Raw genomic sequence first — 14,211 nt, forward strand, 5'->3', positions numbered from 1 at the left:
TGCCCAAGGTCACCAGGCTAATTAGCCGGACAGCCAGTCCTGGGGAACAGAAAACACGGGCCTGGAATTACACAGCTCTTCCCTGAATGTTATCTAATTTCATCCTCACAACACTCTGTGAGAGAAGGATTATCATTAACCTCAGTTTCCAGAAGAACCAATGGCAGCTCAGAGAGGTTAAGCAATTTGCCCAAGGTCACACAGCCCATCATTAGCAGAACTTGGCCTGAACTCCGAATCCAGTGCTCTTTCTGCTTGGGGGGAGCGGTGGGGCACGGGAGAGGCAGCTAAGGTTTAACCAGGAGCAGTGAATCTGATTTAAATACATATTTAAAATGCTAGTGATCCCCACACAACAGAAGGGAGTAAATCATTGCAAATGAGTTTTTTAAAGCCATTCCAGTCAGGAGGGCCGGGTGGGTGGGAGGGTGGGGAGGCCACTTTGATTCTGTCCCTGCCGCAGCCTGAAGAAAGCATGCAGACACTCTCTCCTGGCACAGGCAGGCCCCAATCCCCTGAAGTAGGGAGGGCGGGGGCGCTAAAAGCTTTGTCGGGCATCGGCAGGGCGGGAGCGTAATCTGCCACAGGAAAGGGGCCAGAGCGCAGGGCCGCCAGAGCCGGAGGAGGGAGAAATGCACTGAGTACAGAAACTACAGAAAATAAAAACAAGACTCAGGCCTGCTAAGCTCGATTCCCTCTTTCCAGCCAGGAGCTGAAATGAACTGCAGGTCACCTGGGCAGCTAATTTGTGATCCCGAGGCCTGACTCTGGGTCAGAGAGGCGCTGCCCAAGGGCCTGTCCGCCCAGGATTGGGAGTGGGGTGGAGGGAGGCCAGGCAGGTCCTGGGGCCCTGTACCCTGGCCATCCTGGGGACCCCGCTGGCCAGCACCTTCTCCCAGAGCAGCATCTGAAGGAAACCCGGCCTCCAAGAGCTGAGACAGAATAATGAGGAGCAGGCTGGTCTGAGCTCAGAGAACAGGACAGCCCCTGTCCCTTGGCCTCCCCGCCACGGTCCACTTCCCCTCGGGCGGGCCAGCCTTGGTGCTTCAGTGGGTCGTTGCGCCAGGCCTCTCCCTGCCCTCTTCCTCACCAGGCCTGCTGGTTTCCTTCACTTTGTTTCTGTGAACGGCAAACGGGGTGTGGAGCCCAGGATTCGGGCGAGGGGAAGGGAAAGGAAAGTTTCCGCCATCTGGATGCATGATCTGGCCCAGCAGCTCCCGTTTTTCTGAGGAAATTCTGCTCATCCTTTATTTGCTTTGCTATCACCTACCCACAAGAGATTCAGGTCCTGCCCTCATGGTATTTACAATTGATGGGGGGAGACAAACATTAACCAAATAATAACAGAAAAATGTCTAGGAAGGGAGTGGTCCCTAGGCTATCAGAGCCTGTCATAGGGGAAGCGTCAGGTCAGGGAGGTCCAGGAAGGCTTCCTGGAGGAGGTAACACTGGCACTGAGGCCCAAAGGATGAAGAGGCATTAATCCCTCTGAATCACTGTCACCTCTGCAGAGAAGCCTTCCCTGATGCCCACCCAAGGCTGCCTCCCCTCCCCATGCCCCCTTCCCATCCTGACTTGTTCAGCTATGTCGCTGCACTGGTCTGGAAGCTCCAGGAGGGCAGAGACTGGGTCTGTCTTGTTCACCTGTGAGTTGCCCGTGCTTGGGACATAGTAGATGTTTCATGACTACTTGTTGATCAAAAACACAAACAACATGTGCAAGGGACCTGTGGTAGGAGGAATCATAGCAACTAGGAGGGTGTGGGTGTAAGAATGGGGCAAAAGGCACGGAGAGTAGTGGCGGATGAGACAGAGTGGCCCTGCGAACAACCCTGGATGTGCAGGTATCTCCTCCCGCCCCCGGGCTCCCTTCTGCCCTGCCCCTGTGGCAGAGACAGGGCTTGGGTGTCTTCCGTCCCCTACAGGAGAGTGTCCCAGAGATGCCCGGCCCCACGGAACCACCCCAGGCCCAGCAGCCCTGAGGACCAGGTAGGTGGGCACTAGCCACACTCCCAGACTGCCTTGCCTCCTCCATTCATTCCCTCCCCTGGTGCTGTGGGGCCACCTGAAGCCACAGAGAGGCAGTGGGAGGCAGACCAGGGGTCCCAATTCAGGGCCCCCCCCCCCCCGCACCCCCACTCCCACGCCTGCCACCCTTTCTCCTCCTGGAGGCAGAAGTGGAAGGAGAGCAAAGTCTGTGTCCCCACGCGGCGGACCAGCGTGTGTCGGGACACCAGGCGGCCTCTGCCCCCGGATCCCTCCAGGTGCAACGGAGACACCCCAGGCTCCAGGGAGACAGGGCGCCCTCGGAGGACCAGTCTGAAAGGCTCGAAACGCATCCACTCCGGCGTTCCTCTAGGACCCAGTTCCGTTTCTCCCTCCCCACCGTCCCCCCCCCCCACCCCCGCAGCAGCAGCCGGGCTGGGGCTCGGGGTCCCCCCGGCGCCTCCAGCTGAGCCCGCCCCCGCCCCAGCGCCGCCGATCCCCCGGCCCCTTCCTCCGCGCCGCCCGCCCCGCGCACTCCAGCAAACTTTCCGCCACTGCCGCCCGCCCGCGTCTACACCCGCTCGCGAGTCTGCGGCGCCTCAACCACTGGCGCGTGTCCACACGGCCTCCCCCGCCCCGGGTCGCTGGAGGGTGCCTCAGTCCCAGTCCGCGTCTCCACCGGCTTCCCGGCGCGAGCTACGCAGACGCCAACCTCAGCCTCTGGGATCAGTCCTGACTACCTCGGGATGCCGGGGGCGCCCCGGCCGGACCCCTCGCGCTCGTCTACACCGCCCCGGCAGCCCCCAGGTCACTGAGGACGCCTCAGCTCCGGGGCCGCGTCCACACCGCTCGAGGCTCGCCAGACCCCAGGGCACCGGGGGACGCGGCCCGCGGGACCGCCGCTCAGCGGGTGCCCGACCTCCCCCGGCGCCCCCACGCGCGGCGAGCCGGCGGGGCTGCTTACCTTGCCCGCGCTCACGCTCCTGTCCCGGCGGCGCCCTCTCTTTCATACATTTTGCAGTACTGTCGGCGAAAGAAAATGTTATAAATCCTCTCCCGGTCTCGTGGCTGTCCCCCAACCTCCCGGCTTTCCTCTTTTTTCGGCCTTTAGGACAATACTGGGCCCCAGCAGCCGGCCGCTGACCACCGGGCTCCAGCAGGCGCGGCTGAAAGCGGCGGGGCGGGGCCTGGGCGGGGCCGGGAGGGCCGGGGGCGGGGACTGAGGTTTGGGCGGGGCCTGGAGGGCCTGGGCGGGGCCTGGGCGGGCCGGGGGCGGGGCCTGGATGGGGCTGAGCTGGGTGGGGCGGGGCCGGAGGCGGGGACTAGGGCTGGGGGCGGGGCCTGGGTGAGGTGTGGCTGGGCCTTGGTGAGGCGGGGCGGGGCGAGGAGAGCGGGGGCGTGGCTGGGCGTGGCTGGGCTGGGCCGGGCGGGGCCGGGCGGGGCGCGCGGACTCTGGCCGCCTTCCCCGGGGAAGCCTTGGCCTGCGACTCGCGCTCCTGTTCCGGCTCCTGATTTGTCGGCCCGCCGGCGACGCTGACGCTTGATTGGCTGAGACGAAGAAGGGGCTCAGGCTGCACGAGTTGGGGGTGGCGGGTTTCGTTCTTCGCCTTTTCTTTCCTGGGGCTGTTGCTGCTCTTTTGGGCCCTCCTGAGATCCGCAGCCTTTTCATCTCTGCTTCCGTGCCCCCTCATCATAACACTTCATCACCCGAGTGTAACTGCGCTTCTTTGCCCTTCTCTATCAAATAGGCAGCACCTTGAGGTCAGGACCCGGGCTTTGTGGTGCTCACCACTGTATCCCCAGGGCCTGGCACACAGGAGGTGCTCAAAACGTTTTTGTTGCTTGAATTAATGGAAAATGTGCACACAGGTTTTTAGCGCTATCTTTAAGGCTGGTAACATCCCCAGAAGATGGTATTACTATTCTCTTTCAAGAATGGGGAGACGGAAGTGCAGAGAAATGCTGTCACCTGGGAGCCAATTGCTGAGCTGACACTGGGACATACTTACATCACTGGACCTCAGATCTCCTTTACACAGCGATGCCCTGGGGAGTGCCAGGGCCTCAGTTTCCCGTCTGTCAAAAGACAGTGTTGGTTTAGAGTAGAAGATGGGTTAGATGTTATTTCAATGAACGTGTTGTACTAGCACTGTGCTTGGAAGTATGAAAGAAACAGGCCCGGCTTCCATGTTAAAATCCTGGTACCCTTTCCCTCCCTGGGACCGCCTGACCCCCAAATCACAGAGGAAGTTGAAAGGACTCCACTCAAACCAGGCTACCTTGCCCACCTCTGAGGTTTGGGGGTGTGCTTGTGGAGGTACTCGGGCTGTCATTAAACAAATTGACTTGAGCAGGCATGCTGTTGGGGGGAGGGGAGGGCAGTCCTTGGGACCTCCCCCGACCCCAGGTGGGTCCTTTTGATTTCAGGGTGGTCTCTGAGATTGATAGGGGAAAACGCTTCCTCTGATACAGGAGGATGTAGGGCTGCTCCCGGAGTTGGGCAGAGGAGGGTTAAGCAACCAGAGAAATGCTACCTGAGATCTTGGGCAGCCACATTCAGTGCTGAGGAGCTGGCTTAGTGGCACAGTGAGTTCTCCTTGGGTCTCCGTCTTCACATGGCCTTCTTATAAAGACACCAGTCACTGGATTTAGGGCCTACCCTAATTCAGTGTGACCTCATTTTAATTTCATTACATCTACAAAGACCCTATTTCCAAATCAGGTTATGTTCACAGGTTAGGACTTCAACATATCTTTTTGGGGGACACTATTCAACCCACAACAATCCTCAATGAGGAAAGAACATTCTGGTCAGAGGAGAAGAGCAAAAGCAGAGGCCCTGAGGCTGCCCAGGGTAGATTACCCTCTGAGCTGCCCGCTGCTCTCCTGGGGCTTATCTCCAGCTCATCTCGGTTCCTGGTACCTGGCAGCTGCCTAAACAGCCAGGAGGGAGGTGACCCTCTGGATATCAGGCCTTCCCAGGCTTCTCCTTCCAGCTGACCCTGCCCAGCCTGGGGACTCAGGAGAGCCCAGCCTGCCTGTCCCTCCTCCCCCTGCCTGCCTGGTCCCCACCCCCACCCGCATCCCACATGCACAACGGACAAGGATAATAGAAGCTATTTCACAAGCAGGTGGTGATTAATCGCCAAGTTAATTAAAGAGGCAGTAATGATGCTCGGATTTCAGAGGAAGGAGAAATGTCTTGGGCAGGGGTGGGTGGTCAGCTGAGGTCTCCCTAAAGAGGTGGGGCCGGAAGATAGAAAGGATTTGAAAAGATGGGGAAAAAAAACAAGTAACATTTTTTAAAAGTGGGTGCTTCAACCATCGCTATGGTGTTTTATTTGACGGTCAGGCTGAGATGTTCAAGCTCGTCTCTATACTTTTCCATGTCTTTGAAATATTTCATTAACAGTAACAACGAAAAAAAAGGCAGGGGGAAGCTTAAGTATTTCTAAACCCCAGTTTGGGATTTATAAATGGCCTCAAATACCAGTGTGCCCCACTTTACACAATGGAGAGGGCCTTAAAATCATGTGTAAATCGAATCCCGTTTGCCCACCCGGTACATCTTAGCACCAGCCATGCTCTATCTTCATTTCTGATTGATTTTCCCTGGCAGAGGCACAGAATTCTTTGCTTTAAGTGTCAGGCTCTCTCCGTCAAGTAGTTAATGACCTATAAAGCACTTAAAACATGCTGGAGGAGACGCTCTTGGAGGCACCCCGTGGTTTACCCTCTTCTATTGTCAGTAATCACCCCTCATTTATTTCCTCTCATTGGTTTGGAATTTGCTATCAGCTTTCCCTAAAGTGGAGCCCACCAGGAAAGGTCCAATTCCCTGTGGGCCTGGATGGGTGCTGGAGTTGCACCCAGGGGCAGCAGCAGCAGGTAAGGAAGGCAAGGTCCCTTTCCTCAAGAGCCCTGGTCACCTCTTGGCTCACCTTCCCTAACTCCCTCATACCTACTGCAGCTGTGGCCACCATGGCCTTCCCAGTTTCTCCCCACCACCTGTCTACCGCCTCCACCTGTCTCTTGAGTCCTGACCCATTCTCTTGGCTGCCTTCAGAACACCTCCCCCTGGTTGCCGCCTGGATTTCTCCCCACATTGCTGCTCCACTCCTGTACTTCTGGTGGTGTTTACTGAAACCAGCCTCGGTCTACTGGATGGGGGCATGGACATCCCTTCACCCAGACACCTTGACACCAGCAGGTCACCAGGTCTTCTTGCCTCCCCCTCCCCAAAGTGGCTCTAGAGTCTGGTCTCCTGCCCCAACCTCCGCTTTCTCGACCCCAGTCCCAGCCCCTAAGCTTGTGCCTATCTCAGCGGCCTCCAAATGGAACAGGCCGCTCTCCCCAGAGCCACTCACTCAAGTTGCCTCCTAAAGAACAGTTTAGAGGATTTTGTTTTGTGGCTCTCCGACCTCCGTGTGCGTCTCAGGCCTCAGCCTGCTGTCCAAACCCCTCCACAGCTTGGGCCTGGCGTCATCTCCCCAGGCTGGCCCCAAGCACCTCACCTTTCCAGCCATCTCGCTCCTTCTGTCTTCAGGCTTTTGGTTATGGTATTCTCTCCCCGGGGAGCCCTCACCCTTCAAGGTCCTGTCTTCCGGAAAGCTAGGCAACTTTGCTCAGGCAGAGTTACCACCCTCCTTGGAGCTCCCACAATGCATTTCCCCTGGGTTCCTGTGTCTGCCTGCCTTCTCACTCATCCAGGGACATTTATTGAGTGTCCACTGGGAGAGGAGTTGTTGGGAGCATCAGCTCTGGAATTAGACAAGTCCAGGTTCAAATCCAGTGTTTCCTCTTGCCAGCTGGGTGAGCTTGGGCATTCACTGCCCCTCTCTGAGGCTCGGTTTCCTTCTCTGCCATGTCCCAGAGCTGGTGCCTGCGCTTGGGCAACTGGAGGAGGACGCCAGCCTGGCGAGGTCAGCGCTGGGAGTGAGAAAAGAGGCCCAGGGTTGGGAGGAGCACAGAGGCCCTGGCAGCAGCAGCCTCCAGGGTCAGAGCTGTGAGGGGGCATCCACAAGGTGCACGGAGCCAGCTGGGCCACTGGCTGGGGGTCTGGGAGGCTGACCAGGCTGTTCCAGGAGGGAAAGTGCATCAGTTTTCTGGGGCTGCTGCCACCAATTACCACAAACTTGGGCCTGAAACAGTACATGTCTATTCTTACAGTCCCGGAAGCCGGAAATCCACCACCAGTCTCAGGGGCCAAGACGAAGGGGTTGGCAGGGCTACGCTCCCCACAGAGGCTTTCAGGAGACAGTTTCCTTCCCTTTCCAGTGGCTAGGGCTGCTTTCCTTGGCTCATGGCCCCATCCTCCATCTTCAAAGCCAGCAGTGTAGCATCTTCAAATCTTTTTCTCTGCTTCCATTACCACACCGCCTTGCGCCTTCTGTCTGTAACCTCCCTCTGCATCCCTCTCACAAGGACCCTTGTGATTGTAATAATCCAGGATAATCTGTCCATCTTAGAACCCTTAATCACATCTGAAAGGTCTGTGCCGTATAAGGTAACATTCACAGGGTCCAGGGATCAGGATGTGGACGTCTTGGGGTTGGGGGGAGCCGTTACTCAGCCTACTGCAGGAGGCAGCTGAACAAAGAGCCTCGGATCATGGGTTCTGAAGTCACTTCTGGGGCTTGAATCTCAGCTGCACCATTTGCCAGCAGTGTGGCCTTGGGCGAGTTGCTACGTCTCTCTGATACTCAGTTTCCTCATCTATAAAATGGGAACAGTGCCTAGCTCCAGATAAGAACTCAGTAGGTATTTAAGTATCTATTAGGCAGAAGGAGCTGCATGTTCCAGAGCCTGGAGGTTACGAGAGACCCCAGAAGGCCCTTTCTGTAGGAGGGAAGGAGGAAGGGCAGGAAAGGGGACAGGGCAGGGCAGGCTGGGGTGGAGGACAGAGCTGGGCCAGGTCCCAGGAAAGTGTGTGTGCATGCGTGCGCGTGTACTCTGCCCTGGGGGTAGTGGACAGAGGACACAGACAGCATTTAAACAGGGCATTTTTTGTTTCACCTTATTGAGATATAATTCACATACCATAAAACGTACCATTTTAAAGTGTACAATTCAGTGGCTTTTAGCATATTCACAAGGTTATGCAACCATTACCGCAATCTAACTCCAGAACATTCCCCCATAAAGAAACCCCACACCCATCAGCAGTCATTCCCACTCCCCCATGGCAGGGCAGGTTTTAGGACAGAACATCCTAAAGCTCTCTTCAATCTCCCAGTCCAGGCTCGAACCCAGAAAGAGGACAGCGGCAGCACGAGCACTGAGATGTGGGGCTGGAGTGCTGCTGAGGGGCCCTCCCAGCTTCCTCATTTTATCCAGAAGCAGAGGTGACCATCGCACAGGCTGAGCGAGGCTGAGGTGCGGAAGCTCAGGGCTCGCTGTGTGTCACCACAGCTACCATTTCTAGTTCTGGACCTGGTCACTTGGCTCCGGAGTCTGCCTCCTGCCTGGGACTCACCTACACAGACATATCCTAACAGGTCAGGGGGGCCAGCAGCTCTCCTCGCACCACGCCCGACACATGGCACCCCAGGGCTCCCCACCTCCCACAGGAGGCAGCAGGCTGTGGGGGCTGCTGGAGGAAGGTGGGGGGCATTGGAAGCTGGGTCCTGCCTGGTTCCCAGAGAGGCCAAAGTAGGGGACCTTTTTGAGGCCTGAGCAGCCCTGAGCCTCCCCTACCGATCCAGCCACTCTTGAGGTGGCTGTGACCTGGCTGGGACATGAGGGACCCACAAGGGGCTTCTACAGTGCTCCCACCTTGCACCCGCTGCTGGGCTCAGTCCTGCTGGCTGCTTGGAGGGTCTCGGGCCCCGTGTGGTCAGGGCTGTCTGGCCTAGCCTAGAGGCAGCTGAAGCAGGAGGGAAGGCCAGCTGGTGAGGCGAGGGACAGCAGTCGGGACATTGCTGAGTCGGCCGAGGCAACCTCTGGCAGTGACAGGGGCTTCTGGGATCAATTAGCAGAACCACCCTACCAGGACTTGCTGCTCCTGATGCATACTCCACAGACACGTGTCATCGATCGGAGCCTCTGACAGCCTCAGCAGCCAGGAGGTGAAGCCAGGGGCTGTGGCTGGCCTTTCTCAAGTGTCTGGGCCTCGCCTCCAAGAGCTCACACAGAGCCTGCCCCTTCCCATCAGGCGGCAGGCGCTGGCCTTCCAGAACCTTCCAGAACCTTCCAGAACCTTCCAGAACACGTTCCTTGCCTCGCCTCTCTTGGTGCCATGGATGCAGCAACATGTCTGTCTCAATTTTCTCGTATGTAAAATGGGTTGTGTACTAACCAGAGATCACTTCCTGGAAATTGGGAGGAAAAAAATCATTCTCCCTATTTCATCAAGAACCAGCACCACTTCGCCAGCAAAAGGAAAGGTTCATTTATTTCTTAAACAAGTGGCTGTGGAGCCCCCACTATGAGTCAGACACAAAAAGAGACCAGTAGGATGTTCGCCATGCTCAGGAGGCCCAGAGCCTCCTGGGGGAGATGGGTGTGTGTGAACTGATTCATGCGAGGAGGTCGGAGCAATGAGAGAAGTGAATAAACTGCTTGGTAGGGTAGGGAGTGTTAGGGAGGGCTTCATGGAGGAGGTGGCACTTGAGCAGGAATTCCTGCTCAGGTTCAGTGGGGAAGTTTGGCACCTTAGGGAATAGCAGCCATGGATGGGAACATGGATGGCCCTTGGGGTGACTTTGGGCCAGTGGGAGCTGGTCAGAAATGAGGCTGATGGACTGCATGAGGACACAGCCCCAGCACAGGGCCTGGCATCTAGTTGGAGCTGGACAAATGTTGTTGAAAGAATGAAGGGGTTGTGAGAGCCCTGAGTGCAGGGCTGGGGGCCAGTCCGCCACCCTGGGGACAGTGGGAGCCACTGTGAGGTTTGTATAGGGTGTGAGGGGGGCTCCAACTTCATCCTTCTGCATGCAGATGTCCATTTCTCCCAGCACTATTGGTTGAAAAGATTGTTTTTTCCTGTTGAATTATCTTGGCCCCTTTGTGGAAATGAATTGACCGTAAATGTAAGGTACTACAGGGCTTTGAGAGGGAGGAGCGATGGTGAGGTCTGTGCTCTCGAAAGCCCAGTTTGGTGGCAGAAGCTCGAGGCGGGAGAGGTTAGAGGGAGACTTAGATAGGTGGGCTCCATGGAGGAGAAAAGCAGCCCCCAGATCAGCCCCGGGCCCACGGAGGGGAGCCAGGTACAGGGCTGCGCCCTGAGTCAAGGCCATGAGGTCAGCCAGAATGTGGTCCCCAGGCCAGTGGCACTCACGGGGGAGTCAGGATGGGGGCGACAGAGAAAAAGCCGGTGCTCCTCGGCCCCTCAAGGTCCACACACCGGTAAAATTAAACCCTCTCCAGATATAGCCACTGCAAGTAGGTTTTCAGGTAACGAGAGGATTGTAAACGTGAAACGATGCCAATTACAGCAGCATTATCCTGGATTATAAAGCTTCCAAGAGGCGGCTCGTGCCTCCAGGCGTGCTGTGCCCAGAAATTTCCAGGGGAGCCTTGGAATCCACGTCCAGGCTGCCTGAAGCCAGGCCCCACAGGTGGTGTGGGCTGCTGGGTGGGTCCAGCCCCACTACTTCTACTGACCTGCCTCCATTTCCCCAAGGAGATAGACCCCTGCGGCAGGAGGACACTCCCTACCCCTACGATTCTGAGATACCCGGTGTGAGCAACGTAAGGCTGACAGGCCATCTCTGAAGGAAATTTGGCCTTTCACGGGCTTCCCCAGCCCTGGGGGCACCGAGCCCCTCTGAGGCTCTTCCTGGCCACCCCCCCGTACCACCCTCCCCTGACCTACGGAGGCAGTGGGACTGCACACAGCTGGAGCCAGCCCTGGCTGCCCCTTCTGGGCTGTATGGCCTTTAGCCGGTCTGCTTCTCTGAATCACAGTTTCTGCTTTGGTCCCCCACTTCGCGGAGTGTTTTTGGGATTAAATGAGATGTTGTAAAGAGCCCGAGGAATAGAAACCAGTCCAGCCGCCATGCAAGATGCTTCGGCAGTGTCTGCTCAGCTGGTAAACATCCACACCCTGGAAGTTGCGCAGATCTGTGCAAGGATGTTTCTGCAGCACCTTCTGTGAGGGTGGATTGTAAACAACTGAAAAGGCCATTACTAGGGGCCTGATTCAATTAGGATCTGTTGGTCCTGTGGAATCCTTTGCTGTAATTAAGGAGTCTGGCAGCTCCCATGTGCTGTCATGGGCAGATCCCACCACGTGGGGCTGAACAAAGCAATTGCAAACAGCACCTGCAGAATGATTCCACGGAAGCCTTCAGAACCCCCCACAAGCACCCAATGTCTTATGTGTTCATGTCTATGCAAATATGCAAGTAGATGCAACAAGAATAGCCCAGAAGAAAACATGCTCATATGACCCAGTGGTCGCCTCTGGGGAGGGGACCGAGCTGGAGGCTGTGAGGTGGCAGGAGCATCAAAGAGAATTTCACTTTGCTGAAGTTGAAGTGTTTCACAGCAATATATGCCCACATCACCTGCATAGACACACACACAAAATCCCAGTCCAGCACCAAGTGCAGACAGCAGGCCTGACCCATGCTCTGTCAAGGGCCGGAGGCCATAATTATGACTGCAGGCCAGAAGGAGCCTGGGAAGGAGGGTGCCTCAGCGCCTCATGCCAATGTCCCCAACTCTAGGAGTCTGGATTCAGGGATGAGGAAGTCCCTCAGGTAGACAAGGGACATCCCCTGGTATTTAAGAGGGACAGAGAGACGCCGCTCTGTCAGCCTGGCTGGGCCAAGGCCATGGCCCACCTCTCCTGGCTGAGCAATCTGCCAAGAAAACTATTGAACTACATAAAAATCCATCCTGGAAATCCCAGAGGCATCCTTAGAATGGAGCATGGCCTTTAAATTAGAATGTGTAAAAAAAAAAAAAAAAAAAAAAAAGGCAGATTTGCCTGTAACTTGCTTTCAGGTTAGTGAGGGCTGGTGGCCAAAATGCAAACGGCTGTGCTTGCCTGAGGCGCCTCCACCCCCAGTGCCTGCGGGATCCTGCGATATTGGCTGTGAAGGGAACCCCAGCCCCACTGGGTTTCTGTGTGTAACCAGCACGTGTTCCCATGGAAACTCGGCTTCGCAGAATCCTCTGGAAATTGTTGCCAAGGAGGGGCCACTGCTTCCCACACCCACTTTGCGTTCCTGGGTTTGTTTCCAGGGATGATTTTCTAGAGCAAGTGCTGAGAGGAGCCGGAGCAGAAGAGAGGGTTGGAGGCTGAACCACTGGATGGGGCAGGATGGGGCAGGATGGCCATCCTGCACTGAGCTACGGCCCTGGAGAGGCTGGTGGAGGCTGAGGGAGTCAGAAGTAGTTGAAATGTTTCAGATGCCCCAAGGTTCTGAAGACAGCGGCCGGGCACGACCCAGGAGGGCAGGGCCGGCTATGCCAGGAGAGATGGTGGGAAATCCTTGGGCGGAGCAAAGGCAGGCCAGGCAAAGAAGCATCTGCTGAGGCCTGGACACGCCCTCTCCCCGCTGTGGTGGGTCCTTGTGGTGGGGAGCACACAGGAGGAAGCAGTGTACCCTGAGGCCTGGGGTCTGCCTCAGAATGGCTGCCACCACCTTTCAGTTCTAAGGCTTCCCCTCACCTGGGTCTCACCTGTTCCCGCTCAGGCACCCTGCCCTCCGGCACTCTTCCAGGGGGCTAAACTCACCCCCTCTCCAGCCCCTCCTGAGGGCTCTCCTCACACACACCTCTCAGCTTGCCTTGCCCCCAGCGCAGGAGCTCCCTTCGGGGGCAGCCACAAAACCTGGGCCCCAACCCCTGGGAGGCCTACCCCTCATTTAGCTGACCCCCTCGGCACTGCCCCTTGGCAGCCTGATTTTCCTGAATGAGGAGTGAAGAAGGAAACGCACGCCTGCTGAGCCTGGATGAGCGGGGAGTCCCCTTCTGTCCTCACTGAGCTGTCTTGATTGTCACTGAAACCGAGGCTCAGGTGGACACGCTGCTGGGAGGTGGGATTTGAGACAGGCCAGTGGCCACCCAGCCCCAAACGACCCCCAAGGGCGGTTCCTCTCTCTCCTCTCCTCCACCCACTCAGAGCTGCACACAAGCCTGCCTTTAAGGAGCTCAGTTCGAGGCCCTCTCTGTCCCCCCCTCCTCCATCACTGCCACCTGCACCCCCCTGCGGTAATCTGCCACCCCTCACCCCTGTGCCGCCCATCTCCTAGGGCTCTCGGTCCTGGGGGCTGGGGAATGGGTGCTGAGTCTTCCTTGCTCCATACTAGCAGACCCAGAACATTCTTCCTCCGCCTCCCTTGTGTCAAAGACCCTCCAAGCGTCCTGCCCTTCGCCCTTCTACCTCGACCTTCCTCCTCCTCCTCTTTGCTTCCCGAAGACCTCAGAACCTGCTGCTTCACAGCCTTGCCCTGGACCAGGCTCGGCCGCCACACTGGCAATGTCTGTGTCCACTGAGGGGTGACAGGTGGGTCCCCGAGGGCCTCATAGGCCACAAGGAAGAGTTGGGACTTTGTTCTAGGTGAGGTGGGAACTGTAAAAGGGTTTGAGCATAGGGAGGGACGTGACTGTCGTGGAGTAGACTGTCGGGGCACGGCAGCCATGCTGGGGCCTGGACCAGGGGTGGGGGTAATCCTGCCAGGCTCCCCTCTCTGCCACTGGGCAACTAGAAAAGGCTGACTCCCAGCCAGAGGGCCTGGGGTCCAGGGACTCAGGACAGAGAGGTCCAGGCCCGGCGAGGTGGCCTCCTGCTGACCTTGCTGCCTTTGGTTTTCCTGGGGAGGCGCCCAGCACCCTGAGCGGCACTGTGCCCCCTTCTCCACCCCACCCCACTCACCACCCCCGCCTCTGCCTCAGGCTGTTGGAGTCAGGAGCCTGGAGGGCAGCTCTGCTGGAGGCAGCTTCGCCTCCCTAAACAGGCAGCGAGTTCATTAAACTCCAGCCTCCTGGGGAGCAGAGGCCTCTCTATTCAGCCTTATAAGCCAGCTCAGAGCCCTCCTTGCTGTGTGCTCACAGGGTGGGCCCAGAACGGAGCTGGGAGGCTGTGGACTGTCCTGGGGGTTCAGGGAGGCTCAATGCCATCCCAGCAGAGGGCCCAGGACTTCTTCGAGATGTCAGTCAATGTTCACCCCCACCCCCAGCCTTCCTCTCCCCATGGGAGGGGCCTGACCTGCAGTGCAGAAGGTGCTGCCCAGACCTCGTGGTCCAGTGCTGCTTAGGGGCCAGTGGCAGGCC

The 14,211-nt window shown here is 57.5% G+C and overlaps 1 protein-coding gene and 1 long non-coding RNA gene across 3 annotated transcripts in view; both read right to left on the minus strand.

Annotated features, from left to right (window-relative positions):
• TCF20 (transcription factor 20) overlaps nt 1-3,175 on the minus strand; it is a 184,969-nt gene extending 181,794 nt beyond the window's left edge. Inside the window, exon 1 of one of the 2 annotated variants that reach the window (XM_023631191.2) lies at nt 2,951-3,175. The gene's annotated coding sequence lies outside the window, so the exon portion shown is untranslated. The remainder of the gene's footprint in view (nt 1-2,950) is intronic. The other variant, XM_070253768.1, reaches the window with a different exon arrangement.
• A 354-nt stretch (nt 3,176-3,529) lies between these two features.
• Nucleotides 3,530-4,607, minus strand: LOC138921155 (uncharacterized). Its single transcript, XR_011433484.1, has 3 exons — nt 4,521-4,607; nt 3,996-4,062; nt 3,530-3,723 (listed from the first exon to the last, which is right to left on the minus strand). It is a non-coding gene; the product is annotated as an uncharacterized lncRNA (long non-coding RNA).
• Between the last annotated feature and the right edge of the window lie 9,604 nt (nt 4,608-14,211).

This window comes from Equus caballus, chromosome 28, assembly GCF_041296265.1.
Source record: "Equus caballus isolate H_3958 breed thoroughbred chromosome 28, TB-T2T, whole genome shotgun sequence".
Classification (NCBI taxonomy): domain Eukaryota; kingdom Metazoa; phylum Chordata; class Mammalia; order Perissodactyla; family Equidae; genus Equus; species Equus caballus.